This window comes from Arvicanthis niloticus, chromosome 2, assembly GCF_011762505.2.
Source record: "Arvicanthis niloticus isolate mArvNil1 chromosome 2, mArvNil1.pat.X, whole genome shotgun sequence".
NCBI classification, from domain to species: domain Eukaryota; kingdom Metazoa; phylum Chordata; class Mammalia; order Rodentia; family Muridae; genus Arvicanthis; species Arvicanthis niloticus.
This window is the reverse complement of record NC_047659.1, coordinates 38589280-38607026: the sequence shown is the minus strand read 5'-3', so window position 1 is coordinate 38607026 and position 17747 is coordinate 38589280. Positions and strand designations below refer to the sequence as shown.

Below are 17747 nucleotides of genomic sequence, written 5' to 3'. Positions count from 1 at the left end.
TAGGCAAACATTTTTTGTATGAAGCTACATCCACAGTCCCAAGTGGTTAATACATGTTTTTGATATGGAATCTCCTGAAACACAGACTGGCTTTGAATTTCTTATATGGCTAAGTATGACCTTGAACTCTGGTCCCGCTACCTCTATCTCCAGGTTGCTTGGATTGTAGGTGTGGGCTACCATGCCTGACTTATGATATGCTTTACATGGAACCTGGGAGCTACATCTCCAGCTCCACTTAAAAATATAGAATGAAAAATAATCTTTATAGGAAAATATAATTTATCAATATTAATCCTAATACAGAGGAGCAATCAATCTAAAGAGTTTATTAATAAAAACCTCTTCACTAAGCATTTTATCTCAAGTCTGCAATCAAATTGTGCTTAAATCTAAATGAACTTGGTTTATGAATGTTGATGCAATTAAAATACTAAGGAGAAAATTCAAGTGTATATTAAAAATAGTATGTGATGACCAGGGAAAATCATGATATCAAGGTAAAATGGCTTTATATTTTAAACTCCTTTAATATAATTCGTAATATTAATAGACTCAAGAAAAACACAATAGCATTTTTACTAGTAATAAAAGTCAATGAGCAATATTAAACTCAAACCCCCGCATGAAAGAATAATCAACAGATACTTTTAAAGATTATATATACTTCAGCTTAAAGTTTCCACTTAGTGGGAAGTGTTGGAAGAATCCCCCACAGAGTCACAAACAAAGGAGAGATACTTGTTATTTTGACTGCGATTTAATGTTGTTTTAGAGGTGTTAGGAAACATAGCTTAACAAGAGAAAGTACATAATAAAAAAAAGAATATAGTGAAAACACATCTACTTAAGTATATGCCTGTGTATCTGGAAAAACAACAAAAGGATTGGTGGGAAAAGTACCACAAACAAAGAGACAATTTAGCATGTTGAAACAACATAAAATAAATATTCAAATTAATAACCTTCAGGTAGAAAGGAAACCAAAAGAAACAGAGAACACAGTCAATTATCTTTACATGTGGTAGCTGTGCCCCTACAAAGAAACCATAAATAATGAACTGTTATTCCTATCAGGAATGCAGATTTAATTTCTCACAAGTGTCTGACAGCATTTTTGTCAGCTAAAATACTATTTTCCTTGTGTAAGTTTGCTTGCCAATTTCCTTGGGAAACAAGCCAGCTCAATCACCACTGAAACCTGCTCTTTCACGTAACCCTTTTCCTCAATAGCTCTTAGCAGGTATTTTAAAAAAAAAAAAAAAAAAAAAAAAAAAAAAAAAAAAAAAAAAAAAAAAAAAAAAAAACCATCTTCGGCAGCCTCATGATAGTAGAGCCTGCCCCCTTTGCCTTTCTTCTCTACATCTCCCATGTTGTATCACCTCTCCAAACCTGCAAGGCAGCCAGCCCTTACCAAGAAAAATTTGACGGTTTCTTGATCCTGAGTAACAGGACTTCACTGTTCATAACTTTCCATTGCGGAACAATGCTTTCTAGCATGGTGCTTTTCAAACAATTTAGCAGTCATTTCATGAACTCAGGAACGCAGCCACTTGTTGGACTTAGAACACAGACAGTACCATCTGAGGACAGTGCTTGAGCACAGTCATAAACAGAGACATAACAATAAAACAGCCAACCAATGCAACCTGAGCTTAACTTTCTGAACTCAGCTTAGGAAATTATATTGGATGACTCAAAGCTTTGACTACTTTATATATTTATAAATGTATATATATTATATATTAATATATATTTATATATATTTGACTACTTTACCGTGCCTGTAAATGGCCACAGAAGTGCTGTGGGCACTGTGCCTCTGAGGCTACAAGCACATTTCAGAGAGAAGGTAGATTTGTAAACAGGGAATTGAGGATGAATGAGTGTCTACTGTATTTAAAACCAGACTAAGAAAGGAGATCCCCAAATATAACAGTGTCACACTGGTGAAAATGAGCCAAATTGAAGACTAATGCCATCCAACTGAATAAAAAAAAGTTGACCCAACTATTAAAAGAGAAATTTTATACTTAAAGACAATTTTATACATTGAAGCCAAAATAAAGACATTGAAAATTTTTATAACATACAAACACTATTGCAAAGAAGCTTGTGGATCTTATACAAGGAAGGCATGTGGCAGGAGAGAACCGACTCTCAATACCTGTCCTATGACTTCCACATGAGTGCTGTTCTATGTACAGACACACACAGACACATTCAATCACATGCAAAATAAATAAGTTAAAAATAAATAAAATAAATTAATTAATAAAAATAAATTAAATCAAAATCAAGTTAAAAAAACATTTAGGTGACAACAGAGCATTTGGTGTCACCAGAGGAAAGGGATGGAAGGCCTGTGAGGACCTCAGTGAACAAAGTGGCATGAATTGGAAGATGCCAGGTGAGGTCGAAGTCAGGTTGCTACCCTCCATCCTGGATCTTGAATCTGAAACAAAGTAGTATGTTAGTCTTGGTGATGATAGAGGAGCATCCTAGAGCCCTAAGAGTCCAGAAAAAAAAAATATCCTCTTGAGCCAAGATTCTAGGAATTGGAAACAAAAGAGTGGCTGGAGAGCCAGAGAAAACAATCCCTCAGAATTCAGGGATCAACGGTGGAAATAATGAAGCAAGGGTTATCTGTTCAGTGGAGACATTAGATGCTTGGATACTAGGAACAAGTAATTGTGAGCTAGCGTAACTGATGGCCCCAAAGCAGGCTACTGGAGACAAACCTTGTGAACATACTGACTGAAACCTCGAACCATAACAGGTTCTGATCATGCTGCTGACTGCCAAATGGCTCTGGACTTAGTGTGATGATAACATACCTATTGTCCTCAGATGTCATGATCTAGTCTAGGGTTTGGAAGTAACGAAAAACAAAGAAAACCACAGGAGAGGGAAAGGCCGACAGACAGCCTTCTCATCCCTTAGGCCTTTGGCCAGCAGTTCCATGGAGTCTCAGAGAAAGGAGTTCCACCAATGAATCATGTTCCAGCCTGTGACTGACTATAATACACCACAAGACAAAGCAAAACAACTCTCCTGGAAGTCAAAGAGTGAGGATAAATGGATAGTAGAAGTCAGTGCAGGAGCTGATTCCACTCCCTGCACAACAGAACAGGGGTCCCATCCCTGAAACTGAAGTGATGGAAAGGGAGATGAGCTCTCTTTTGGTCTATACCCCCATACACACGCATACACAGTGGCACACATGTGCCCACACAAACTAGTAGATAAATGTATTAAAAACAATTATTCAATAACTTTTATCTCAAAAATAGAGAAAAAATAGAAAGGAAAGCAAATCTCAAAAGCGAGAGAAAGAAAATGAGAAAATAATCTGCCAGTTGTGGTGATACATACCTTTAATCGCAGCACTCAGAATACAAATTCAGATAAATGTCTGTGAGTTCCAGGCCAGTCGGAGGTACATAGCACGACTCTGTGAAACAAACAAACAGGGAAAAAAAATTGAAGGTTGGTTCTGTGAGTAAATTAATAAAGTAATAAACTTCTAATGAGACAAGAAAGAAAGAAGCAGAAATGACCCTCCCACACAACTGTAACATGGGTGAAAATACTTTCAGAGGATTTCACCTAAAAGGAAAACCATAGATCAAAAGCGCTCATGAACATGAATGAGAAGCCCATGTCGGGGACTCCGTCCCAGCGTGTATGAGAGGAACAGAGCACTGAACTGAGGAGCTACCTTAAATAACCTTGCAATGAATCACTAAACCTTTGATGTTTTCCCATTGACAGACAGCAGAAGAGTGTTTGCATGATCACATGATCACCTCAGTGAATACGATGAACTCCTTTGTTGACGGTTAAAGTGCATTCATGATTGCTAAAAATTTAAATGGAAATAAATCATGTATAAATGACATAATAAAAAGAATAATACTAACGAGGTTGTGGCCTAGAAAGAAAGGAAGAAATGGGAAATACTTGCCTATCTAAAGGGAAAAGGGGAGGTGGTCTGTGCAGTGAAATGAGTTGGGGAATAACTATTTAAATAAGAATTAAGACAAAAAGATGGTTGAAATCAATGAGCAAATGTATTTGAAAATCTAGATGAAAATTTTAAGACATTTAAGATAATATAGTTTTTGAAATGACACTAGTAGAAACTTTTTTAAAAGACCAAGAGTGAATCAATTTTATAGATTAAATGACCGTATCTAGATGGGGCTGAGCCAGGCAGTGGTGACGCATGCCTTTAATCCCAGCACTTGGGAGGCAGGGGCAGGTGGATTTCTGAGTTCGAGGCCAGCCTTGTCTACAGAGTGAGTTCCAGGACAGCCAGAGCTACACAGAGAAACCCTGTCTCGAAAAACAAACAAAAAAATGGGGCTGGGCTGGAAGGGTAGTTCAGTGGTAGAGGAACTGCCCAGCATGTGTGAGCCCTAGGTTCTCCAGACCATAGCAAACAAACAAACAAACAAACAAACAAACACTATTTCATTAGAAAGGTGCCAGGTTCAAATAGTTTCCAAGTGAAGTAGGTGAATATATGGCTGTGTAAATTATTCTAGGGCCAGTTTTTTTTTTTAAGGAATATTTTAAATATTATAGTCGTAACATGAGTATTGTATATAACTAATAATTGACACAAAACATGGCAAAGAGAAAAACATAAAGACAATCATGGAGATTAATTTCACTGATGAATGTTGATTTTAAATGGAATTGAACAAGCACATCTGAAGAATTTACAATATATCACAATCAGCTGTGATGTATTTCAAAGTTGTGAGGGAGCTTCACTACTTGGAAATCTACTAATGTCACATGCTGGTTGCAACCAAAAAGGAAGGTTTTTATCATTAACTCCATATCTGGTACATCAGCCTTCGGTAGAAAATAAAATGTGAGTAAAATGGAATTACTGCATTATGTACTGATATCAAACCCACAAAAGGCAGCAGACAAACAGTGACCAAAGGGTGAACACTTGGAACTCTGATATGTTCTTGATGGTAGCATAAAATGGGAAAGGTAGAAAAGTTGTTGGGCTTTTTGTTAGATATTTAAACATGTACGTTGTAAAAACTAAGAATAAATAAGTAACCTAACTCCATAGGATACTGGCTGATTGAGACAAGTTATATGGATAAAATGAAGAACTAAGTAACCATGAAGTGGGCTAGCAAGATGGTTCAGCACGTAAAAGCACTTGGTACCAAGCCAGAGTACTATCCCCAGAACTCGCTCGGTGGAAGGAGAGAGAACCAACTCCCACAAGCTATCCTCTGACCACTTATCATGACACATGCTCCTTCACTCCTCTCCTGTGGTGGTTTGAATAGGAATGGTACCATAGACTCATGTGTTTGAATGCTTGGTCCATAGGGAGTGGCACCATTAGGAGGTGTGGCCTTGTTGGGGTAAGTATGGCCTTGTTGGAGGAAGTGTGTCACTGTAGGGGTGGGCTTTGAGGACTCAAATGCTCAAGGCTTGGCTCAGTGGCTCACAGTTCTTCTGCTGCCGCCTGCAGATCAAGATTAGAACTCTTGACTCTTTCTCCAGCACCATGTCTGCCTGCATGCCAGCATGCTTCTCACCATGATGAGCATGGACTCTGAACTGTAAGCCAGCCACAATTAAATGTCCCTTCTAAGAGTAGCCATGGTCATGGTGTGTCTTCACAGAAATAGAAACCCTAAGGCAACCACACATGCCTATAACAACAGTCAAAATGATGTGAACAAGGACATTCTCCATGGTTTCCTTTATAACCAAAACCTGGAAACAACCTAAATTCTAGTAACAGTAGAAAAGGGTAAAATCCATGTATTCACACAATGGACTATTACAGGGCAAAACCCACATATAACAACATGAATAAATCTAACAAACAATGTGTCACAAAAGAAGATAAACACAAAATAGTATCCACTGTGTGATTCTATTTTTGTAGAGTTTAAGAATAGTCCAAAGGGTTACAGTGGTTTGGTGATAGTTTTGTGGTTGCCGCCGAAGATAGAGATTTGAGTGAGAAATGGAAACCAGATTGTTTTCTGAAGGGAAGGAATGACTGGAGGAAAAAGATAAATAGTGATTTGTCTAAGTATGTAGCAATCAAGCTGAGACCAGGGGCAGATCTGAAATAGAATGTGGAGGGGAGCAAGCTGAATTAATGGGAATTGGGAGATGAGTAGCAATGGGCCAGAATCCAACCTAACAGCCTGCGCTCCCTGGAGAACAGGGGAGACCCTGATTTGAAGCTTTTGTCAATTTTCATGGTGTAACTACACCCACCAGGGCAGATCTCAAACTGAATGTGGATCTGGCAAGAGGTGTGTATTTGCCTCTCCCTACGATGGCAGCCAAAGACAGCACACAACAGGATGAAAAAGAGTGGCTGATGAATGGGGGCTCTGAAGGTTTGGCTTCCAAACTCAGTACAGTAGCTGGACTATTACAGTGGGAAGCAGGCCTTGCGGTGAGAGAACAATGATTTCAGAATAGTGTGGCACCTTCATGCTAAGCACCATGCCTCAAAGATGATGCATTTTAGAACGGTATTCTAGCTATCAGATGTATGGTATAAAAGCATAAAGGAGGAGGGGGATAGGATAGGGGTTCTAGGGAGGGGAAATGGGGAAAGGAGATGACATTTGTATTGTAAATAAATAAAATATCCAATAAAAAATTTAAAAAAAACTTATACCTCAGCAAAGAACAATATTCTCTGTTAAGAACAAAGAAAAAAAACTTTAAAGGTTTTTAAAACTTTTGTCTTTAGCTTAATTTCTGGGCTTTATTGCTTGTAGAAGCAGAGAACTCCCTGATCTGATAATTCTTAGCTGTGAATTCAATGCAGAGAACCATCAAATTAGGATTGCCAAATACTGTTATTTTTTGTGTGATCTAAATCATATGTTCATACAAAATAAATATAAACTTATTTATAGTGGAAAATGTATATGTTTCAGGTTTTAAAATAATAACAAAATGTCAGAACAAAGAAAAGTTACAAAACAGAAATATAATAGTTAATTATGATATTATATGATGATACGGAATTTTGCTGATCCAGGTGTTAAAGATTTGAGTGAGTAGGACAGCTGTTCAAACCTCATCTCGTCTCCTTTCTTCCCTCCCAAGGAGTAATATGGTTCCCAAAATTAGTGTTGATGGTTTCCTTTAATAATTTATGTTTAGACTGCCTATATTTAATAGAAAGCAAATGATGTACAAAACATCATATGTGCTTTGAAGTTCTACCTAAATTGTACCCATTTTAGCTAATTTATTTTGCCATGCTGGGTATAAAAACTAGGGACTCCATCATGATAGCCAAGAACTTGACCAGTGACCTATACCCTGGTTAAAGTATCATGCTTTAATTACCTTTTGGAAATATTTAATGTTTTAATATTTATACTGTATTTCCAAAGATTTATTCATTGATCCTTAATCTAAATTAATCTTTTAATTAGTATATATCATTTCACTATGGGAATAAACCCATTTATTCTACATGAGGCATACCTCTAATCTGCGAGAAAAGTATGCTATGATTATAAATAATGGAAAGTTGTATATTTAAGATTTGAGCAGAGTAGGTATCAGCCAGGAAATGAATAATGTATCAGAAATGTTAGTCTTCAGCTTCCCAAATCTAATAACTTCAGGTATTTTATGTTCTGTTTAAGATACCAGACAAGACAATTTTTACATTAACAGCAAAAGGAAAGATCTCTAATAGAAAGTCAGTCAACAGAGAATCCATAAAACACAAAAATGAAATCATGTCACTAGCAATCAGACAGACACAGACGCGCAGTGAAGCATGATTCATGGGAAGAAGATGGACCAAGTGCAGTGACATCAAAGGCAAGAGGAGTGGTCGGGAAGTAGGACCTGCTATACATAACCAACGAGAATACAAGGCATTTCGTGTGTGTGTGTGTGTGTGTGTGTGTGTGTGTGTGTGTTTAAAATGTATCATAATAAACTTTGAAACAAAGAAAACAAAGGAGAGAAAAAGGAAAGGAGGGGAAGGAGGAGGGAGGCTGGCTGGCTGGCAGGTTGCTATGTCATAGTCTGTATTGAAAGGCCCAGGATGGCCAAGTGATACTCAGAATAATCCATGGATTTTACAGTCACAGCTGGGTAATTCTGGTTAAGTTTTATACCTCAGGTTCTCCCATCAACATAAAAGACCTCCGAGCATCATGTGTGTATTCCATCCCTCTATGTTCAACTATGTCACAACACACAAGATCTGTTAGTGACTCAACATTTTAGTTCATCTCTGCAGCCCATTTCAACTTTTCTTGCCAACTTTTGCTTTGTCAGATGCCTTTGGGCTTAGGCTAAAGCCATTTGCATCTTTTTCACCTAAAAAAAAAAAACCCATTCTCTCTCTCTCTCTCTCTCTCTCTCTCTCTCTCTCTCTCTCTCTGTCTGTGTGTGTGTGTGTGTGTATAAGGGTTCTATTGTGTCAAGAAGGAATCATCAAACAGAATTACGATAATAGACTAGTAATAGAGAGAAGAAAGTGAGAACAAAGAATGATTGGACACCATGGTAGTCTTTAATGATTGGCCAGGAAGACGAGAGATGAGAGTGCTGTAAAGTGTGTGAGACGGATGTAGGAGTGTAGTCTGATAGGGTGATGTATGGATCTTAAAGCTATATTTGAACAGTGGTGGAAAAAAAAATAAATGTATTTATTGGATGTTAAAAGGGAAAGTAGCTAATTAGCAGAGCCAACAGGTACTTGTTAGTTATCGGTCGACTGAACTTGTGATCATTGGTTTAAGATGAGAGAAAGGCAAAGCTCGTGGACAGACAGACAGCACATGTTGAGAGAAGGAATATTAAAGATAAAAATTGTCCTCTTCCCTTTCCAAGAGACAGCGTGGAGAGGCAAGCACAGCGCAGAAGTGAAGTCATGTCTGTTCCTGCCTCACACATCAAACTGCACAGGTAATAAAGTCCCTACTGAAGAACAAGCAATGACAGAAACTTCCACTGGGCAGAATCAGAGTTCAACCCCTGCTCTGTTGAAACCTCATTTAGAAGTCTTTCTCTTTTGAAGCGATCTCCCCCAGGAAATCACAGGTTCCTGCCAAGACAGAGAATGCCTGCTTCTCCCTGCTCTCCAGATATTTTTGAGTGATTCCTCTCACTTTTTGAACAATTGTAATCTTATTTTTTTTTTTTTTTGATGTTTGAAACATTTTTTATCTGACATCTGGAACAAATACAAGGCATTTCTAGGGAACTGGATTTTTTTTTTTTTTTTTTTTGCCCCAAGAGTCACATGTGTAGTCAGACATCTCCCTTGACAGTGTTCGATGTTTCAGATGCCTCACAATTTTGCGCTCTGTCTAGAGATACAGAACCCAGTGACACAGCAGGCCAGCATGATACATGGCTCGTGGCTCAAATATCAGGTAAGTATCAGGTACCTGGTTGTGCTGCCTCAAGTCCAAAAGCCCCAGAAAAGTGACCATACTAATCCCTCTCTCTTGCCTTTGGTGAGGCACAGATGAACCATTCCAAGGTCATGGAGGAATGCCTCACAGAGAAGTCTTTTCATAAGTGAAACTAGAAGAATTACTTTTAATAAGCCATAAGAAGTAGTAAGATTATTGATCTTCTGGTATACATCTGTCATTTTTGTTATGGCTTTGTATGGTAGGAAGATGGAACTAATAAACCTTCACAGACTCCCTAAAGGTCTTTCAAATAAAACCTCTAAGTTCAAGACAAGCAGAGATAGCTTCTTTATAAACAGACACTGTTTCTTTCTGTGTTGCTAACAAATTTCCAACACCTTTGTCCTTTCAAATAACACCAATTTATCCCCCTTACAATTCTCCAAACCAGAAGCCAAAATCAAGCCAGATCTAACAGTGCAAGCCTGTAATCCCGGCTATAAAAAGGGAGGTTGAGGCAGGAGGATTATAAATTCAAGAGGAGCATCAGCTAAGGAATGAATCTGAGGCCAGGCTGGGCCATTGAACCCTAATTTCAATGCCCAGTACTGAAAGAGAAAAAACAATTATAATAAGCTAGCCAAACTGCACACATGAGCGCGCACACACACACACACACACACACACTTCTGGCTGAAATCAAGCAGTATGGCGCTGCTCTCCACAACAGTTCAAAGAAGTCAGTGTCCACTTGTGCATCTATGATCTATGAAGAAGCTCCAGTGCTTGGTTTGTGGACCTGTTCATCTTCAAACCTATCACCCACATATCTGCTTTTGCTCTGATCCAGATCCTCCTGTTATTGTCACATTTGTGTGACAAACAGACACACCTGGATAATCCAGGATTGTCTCCTCCACTCAAGCTTCCTCATTGCAATTTCGAAATTCGTTTGGCTATTTACTTCCTGGAGGCCAGGACAGGCACTTCTGAGAAAGGGACCAACATAAATAAAAGGGATTACCCATGTAGCAGGTTGACAGTAAACAGCCTGAGATTTATTGCAGAACAAAATCTACACGAGAAACAAAAAAGGAACGGTTGCGGTCTAAACAGCAAGGGTAAGGGGGCTTCGCTGTCCGTTGACAGCTGATCTGGACTTGAGCGTAAGCGTAATTATCAATTTTCCACAGGATGGTGGTACGGGCAAAAAAAAAAAAAAAATTTAAATTACAAAGATAATAGGATGGGGGAAATAAGTCTCCTGAAAAAGTAAAGGCATTGTGACTGTGTCGCTTAGGAGGGGAAACAGCATAGCTCTTAATAATTAGTTGCAAGGGTGTGAGATGTGGGCCAGAGATAATTAGCAGGGGACGTTGATCATGCGCTCCCCACATTCGCAGCGAGCTGACAAAAAAAGAGGAAGTGAGCCAAACTGCAGGGAGAAGCTGGGCTTTTTAAAAGGGAAGTTCTTGACCATGAAGATCAGACTACCAAGGGAAGCTGTGTAATCTCCATCCTTAAAGAGCTTTAAAAATAGTATAAACAGCCATCTGCAGGAGATGATTTATGCATTGACCTTCAGGAGGCGGGCCGATCATCTCATGAAGTCCCTTCCAAGTGTGGGATTCTATGATTTAATCAGTATGTGATTTTTCTCAGCTCTACATTTTGTGAGATAACCAGCAGATGGGAGCCACAAATTCCCCAACATCATACCAAAATCATGGTTCCTCGCACTGGTAGGGCCCAGGCAAGCTTGCCAAATTGGCATCCATTGAAAAATCATTGTAGGACCCACCTCAAACATTTATTTATCTCCTTGCGGGTGTCTGGACCACCCATGTCCACAAAATAGAGAGAATCTTTATACCGATTGTGTGCATCCGGCTTTGACTTAAATAAGAGTCACACTGAAGACAGGGGAGTCTCATTTTGAAACCTGAAACAACGGCTCTCATAAAATGAGCGAGGGATTTGCAAATTCCAGCTGAAGGAGAAACAAGGTCAATTAGACCCAGCCGTTCACAGGAAATGTTGTATGGCACACTTGAGCCTTGCTTGCTTTCACTTAAATAACAGGCACCAGTTCTTTGGGTATATATGTAGTGCTTACTATAGCCTAGGTTCAGTACAAAGCCGCAGGGAGACAAACGCCATCCATCCATCCTGTCACAGAGCTTAGTCTCTTCCAAAGGAAGCAAAGGAAGAAGCCATCTTTGACGCAGAGTCAGCAAAGCAGTAACAGGATGTGGAATACATGGTGGAAAGATGCCCGGAAAACAATCCAAGGCTGAGAGACCTTGTATCTGAAGGTTAAAACAAAGCTGTGGAGGAAAGATAAAACATTTTCTGCGACATTCGGGATTAGCCCGAATAAGTGGCTGGTAAACCCCACCAAGTGGAAATTGAATACATCTAGTGCTTACGGTGTAGAGAGAAAGGTAAAAGCCCAGTGGGGGGAAGGAAAGACCCAGAAGTGAGGGGCACTGAAAGCTCATGAGAGCTCTCGCAGGCCATGCAAAAAAATTCAGACACGGCGTGGGAGAAATACAGCTGAGTGATAGAAAACGTCTGTCCCTTTAGATGGTTTATTGAGTACACTTCTGAATCAAAGGATAGAAACGTATTTACATACAGTTCACCACAAAGAAGGCGTCATTGGGCAGGTATTGAGACTTCAAGGAGAACTCAATAAGGCTGAGCAAGGCAACAGCAGCTGGTTAGGGCACATCAGGATACTCTTCCTTTACTTCCAGTCACTGCTCCTTGGGCTTCATCCCCCTGCCCCACTTGTTATTCGGACCCTCAGGTTTACATCTTGGCCACCTGAAGCTTCTACATCTTAAGCTTCCACTCAAGACAAGCCAGGAATACTCTGGTCCCATTTCTCACTGGCAGACGCAAAATTCCAGCGAAAGCAACTAACGATGGTCCACGGAGGCTTTATAGGGGAGAAGACGTACGTTATAGCAAGGAACTACTGCCACAGGCATGTTACGGGCAGGGTGGACTTGTTCTCTGAACCGGAAAGACTGCTTTGTAGATTTTCTCTCCCATGTGAATGTAGGACCTTTGGTTTGTTTGATGGGGACAGATGCAGACAATCGGTGTGAAGATGTCCAGTGTGGACGGTCACAGGTGTGTAGCTCCAACCTGGAGGCTAGGAGAAAAGATGGAGTCTCCAGTCGTTCCAGGAACTACTTGGCCACACTAGCAACAGCTGAGGGCAAGCGCCAAGCCTCCGGCACCTCAATCCAAAAAACAGGTTTCTCAAATTGTGTTCTTTATTCAGAACTTATAACGGCTGGCAGGTTCTGTTCCCATATATGAATTTTCAATCAGCGTGCTTTTATTCAAATTGTTCTTTTGTTTCATTGTGTTACTAAAAAAAAGTATGACAGGTTGGCATGCTTGTTTATGTAAATGTCTGGAACTGTAATTTTTTTGTACGTTAACTACAGATAATTACACAGACTACCTTAATCTCTGAGGACCTAACAATCACCTTAACAGCACTAAAATTAGACTTTTCTTAAATTAGTGCTGAGGGAGCATGTATGAAATATTTTATTAATAAATAATTTACCTTCCTCGAATCTTTGAAGAATTTTCATTTTTGCGAATGGAAAACGACATAGAACAGTATGTGTGCAGTTATATGGACAACCACTAGATGGCACCATACATCTTTTCTTCCAATTTTATCTCCCTAAACTAGCTGTTTTAGAAAAAGAATTTGTGTTCTTTTGGGGAAAAAAAAGACAGAAAGAAAAAAAGAAAAAAAAAGAAAAGAAAAAGAAAAAAGAGTAAAGCCATGATATTTTTTGAAACGCTTATTGAACGTTATTAGTGTCGCTGCATATTGGTGAGACTGTCTATACTTAAACACCACTTGCAAGTATGGTAGGCTACTTGCAATATTTCCCAGGAGATATTTTTATTTCTCGATCTTTATTATCAAACCATACTGTTTTATTTTTTCTTGTTTTGCAGTAAATTTTGATATTGTTGTAATCATTATTTCCCTTCAATAATATCATCATTTCCATAATCTTCCTTACCTACAATTTTCCCCAAAAAATGCAACTTCATTTAATTATGTTACAAAGAAAGGAAAACACAAATTTTGTTTAAATTCTCAATAAATTTTAACAATAGCAAAAATAATAAAAGTACATGCAATCTGGGAGGAAATTACATCTTTATTATATTTTTGTCAGTAGTAAAATGAACACTTTTGATTCTGTGATATACATATTTTTGCAGGAGTGAATGTGTGTAAACTAAATTAATATTTTGGGAAGGTTGTGCTCAAAAATTCATTATAAAAGCTAATAATGTGGGATGACTATTCAGGTACAATTACAGAAGTTTGCATTTATTTGTATAACTCAAAGAGCATATTTTACTCCATATATATAATGATGCCAATTGATTAGCAAAACAGAAAACAACTATTGAAGGGGGTTAAGAACTACACCAGGCATAAACTTTATTATTATTTAATTTTAATTATTAAATTTTATTTATTAAATTATTTCATTATTATTAAGTTTATTATTAAATAATAATAAAGTTTATTATTTAATAATAATCATGATAACTTTGTTTAAAATAGAAAGGAAATGTATATGCTAATCATTTTCTCTGGGAAATAAAATTCATGTTTTTAAGACTTCTCAGAATTCTCTACATTTTCCACAGTAATATATATTGTATTCACACTCAAAGAAAAGAAATAAACTTCAAAGACTTCATGGAGATGGCAAAACTACACCACCTTCTAATAGAGACTCATTTATTGCTCAAATTTTCAGAATAATTGCTTATTAAACGAATGTTCTTTGTGATGCTCCAGGCTAGGAAAGCTGCTGAGAATAAGTTTCCTACACATGTTTCAGCCACTCACTGCCCTGGGAGGTGAGCATGCTTGCAGGTCCCAGTCTGAAGAGCCTCTGCAGGACTCTGTGTTCTGTCTGTCTGACCTTTCGGGCTCTCCCTGTGAGAGCCTTCATCTTCCAACAAGTGGCAAAAGTTAGAGCTTCTTAAACTTTTTGATGTCAGGGAAACCGTGCACTCTTAAATACTGGCACTGTTATTTGCATGGGCAATGTATGTTCATGTTTAGCGTATTCTAAACATGAAAACAAGATTACAACCGAAAACAAATTGATAACTGTTTATTTACTTTAAGTTAGAAGAATTTTCCCACTATGGGTTAACATAAGTAATAATTTCATGCAAAAAATACCTTTTATAAAACAGATAAAACACGGAAAGACAATGGCCTGACTGACATACAGCACCTGGTGTCTCTGATTTCTTCCTGCCTGGGAAGTAGATGGATTTCTGCATTTGCTTCTGCACCCAATCCTTGTGCTCATTCTACACAGCTTCTGGAACTCTCCATGACACCCACAGGATAAAAAAGAGTAGACAGCAGCCAACGACATCTTAGTATTATTATGAAAATACTGATGATCAGAAAGAAAAGCACTTAGGGAAACACAAAGGTTCCTACATTTTATTTTGATATTAGTTATGAAACCGGATTGTGGTCACTGAATTATAATCAATACAAAGCCTTTCTGCCTCTGCTTCTTTTCTAATATATTTCGCTAAAATTGAAACATAATTTGGGAAATACAAACGATGACTTTTACAACCCATTTCCTGACATCACCTGGGGGACATGTGAAGCTGGATCTGCCCGTCATGCTAGAGGGGACTGAGGCTGTTGACCTCATCCACAACTCCATTCTGTCACTACCACTGTCTACTGGTTTTCTCCCTGTTATCTGTAAAGACACTCATGCATCGTATTTTCTCATCCTTCTGCTCTCTAGCTTCTTGGCGAATCTGTGTCCCTGCAGCTGATGCTTCTTGGTGCCTTCCATTTCAAATCTTGGAAGAGGCAACTATAGATTTACAGATTTGGGACACACACACACACACACACACACATATACACACGACGCACACGCACACACGCGCGCGCGCGCGCGCACACACACACACACACACACACACACACACACGTGCACTTGACCACTCATTTCCATGAATATGTTCTTTGATTCAGACCCTCACTGCAGTGCTCCACAACCTCAGTGTTGTTTACTTTTCTGACTAGATAGGGATATTATTTCTTTAGCTCATCCCCTACACATCTACACTCACAACGTCTCTGTCCAGCAACCATCATCAATGAACAGAACCTTTAAGGTTTTCATTCGTTGCCCCTGAGCCTCATCCCTCCCTCTATCCAGCTTATGCAGCTTTTGTCTCCAGCATCCCTGCTTTCTCTGAACTCTACATCTGATTGGTTGAACTCGCCATTCTGCTTACTCTGCGCCTGCGCTGAACGTATCTAGAGAAGATACCCTGATATCAATTCAGATGCAAGACTGTGAATAAGAAGGGGGGGCCAACACTGCCTTGCAATTGCGTCAGATTTCCCTAGTCGTTAACTATTCCACTGTCATATGTGACTATTTCTTGCCTTCTTTTTCTTCAAATTCCAATACCTTGTTCATAAAGGATAGTTCTGCATCCTCTGGGTAATTAACTGAAATAATTACCCACCCACTTACTTGTGTGTGCAAGTGTTTCACTTCCCTTCAAATAGTGTTGTTGAGCTGTCTATGTCCCCCAAGACCAGCCTCCATGGTGAGGCCCAGCCCAGCCTATCTGCTCTGACCTACTTAAGCCATAACTGCAGACATATTCCTTCTCTCCAACTACTCTTTCAGTCGTGATCACTTGGCTCGCTCTCTCTCTCTCTCTCTCTCTCTCTCTCTCTCTCTCTCTCTCTCTCTCTGACTTAGAATATGAGCTGCCTATACCTGTCTGATTTTATGTTAGCTTTTGCTGCTGGCTCTAGTTTGAACCCATGCTAATCACACGTCTGTCCTCGTTTCGTCAGCGACTTCCACATTGCCAAATCCAACGATCAATACTTAGGGCTTACCTTCCTTGAGATGTTGGCAGCATTTTCTAGAGTTGTTCTCTCTTTCCTTAAAAACAGGCTTCACTTGGCTGCAGAACACTTTGCTGTCCTGATTATCCTCCGTGACAGCTCCAAGGGAAGACGAGAGAGAAGCGTTGGCTGAACTGGAATTTTACAGGTTTCTGCAGTCACTAGGAACTTAGGCCAGAGAGAAAAGCACTCCAACAGAGAAGACCAGGTGTGTACCTGGGCCTGAAAGGAAGTAGATGGCCTTTGTGTAGCCTAGTAGGATGACACTGTCCCTAAAAAATAGTCCAGGGAGTAGATGGAGGTGGCATTTACTCTCTCTGTCCCTGAAGACTAGAGATTCAAGCAAGGGCTAAGGGAGCAGAGACAATAAGAATAAAGGCACAAATAAACGGATTAGAAATCTCTGCTTTATCTTGGTAACCAGATTATACTAACACCACACATACATCCTTTGTATATGTTATAATTTTTAATTAGGTGCTGTCACATTTATTCACGTATTTGTTTATAATATCCGGGTTTTTATCCCAAACGTGTGAATGAAGACATTGAAATTCACCAAGCTAACACAGTTGTTTAAGGTTATGCAGCATTTTAACAGAGCTGAGACTAGAACCCAGACCGAAAGAAATCACGAAGGACAACCGCAGCAGTCAAGTCTCCAAACAGAAATCCTTGGCAACAGAGTGAGAAGCACCAGATGATTTGGTCAAAAAAATAAATAAATAAATAAATAAATAAATAAATAAATAAATAAATAAAGAGCTTAGAGGGACTAAGTCCAGACACGAGCGAGCTGAGGGCTAGCTGATATGTCCGGCTTCAGGGCACGCTGCACGTGTGGCAGACCTCAAGAAACAAATGAGCTAAATTGAGCACACGTGGAGGGAGCCCATACATTATGGAAAATACTTCTGTCTTTTTACTTCTGGAGCTAAAAGTACTCCACCCTGCCTGGATTAGATGTTCAGGCAGTCAACCCCATCTGCATGGGAGTTACTTGACTGAGGTATAGCGGCAGGAGAGAAACTGGGGTTTCTGTCAATCAACCCACAGATGAACTGAAACTCCAGTCTCTGTGGGAGATCTGGCATTACCTCCTGGAGTTGCTTGTCCCATGTAGCAAAGAGGCAAATGTTGAACTTAACGTGATGGGCATGGGTGGATGAGTGGGAGATGAGATGGGATTCCATCTGAAGGGTTTTAAATAGTTACTGGAAGTGCATAATCCCTTAAAAGTCAAATAAAAGAATACACATTTTGGGTTTTGTCCCCACTTGCTGTTTGCGATTTCTTGCTGGGTCTCAAATGCTTTAAGGTTCAGATATGACAAGCGCTGAACATGCCCAGGGACA

General features: G+C 39.2%; 1 long non-coding RNA gene across 1 annotated transcript in view; it reads right to left on the bottom strand.

The window, feature by feature from the left end:
* Positions 1-1319: 1319 nt before the first annotated feature.
* Positions 1320-17747, bottom strand: part of LOC143441145 (uncharacterized) — a 32332-nt gene continuing 15904 nt past the window's right edge. The window contains exons 2-3 of the long non-coding RNA XR_013108370.1: positions 3376-3454; positions 1320-2455 (exon numbers count right to left, since the gene is read on the bottom strand). This is a non-coding gene — a long non-coding RNA (uncharacterized LOC143441145). The remainder of the gene's footprint in view (positions 2456-3375; positions 3455-17747) is intronic.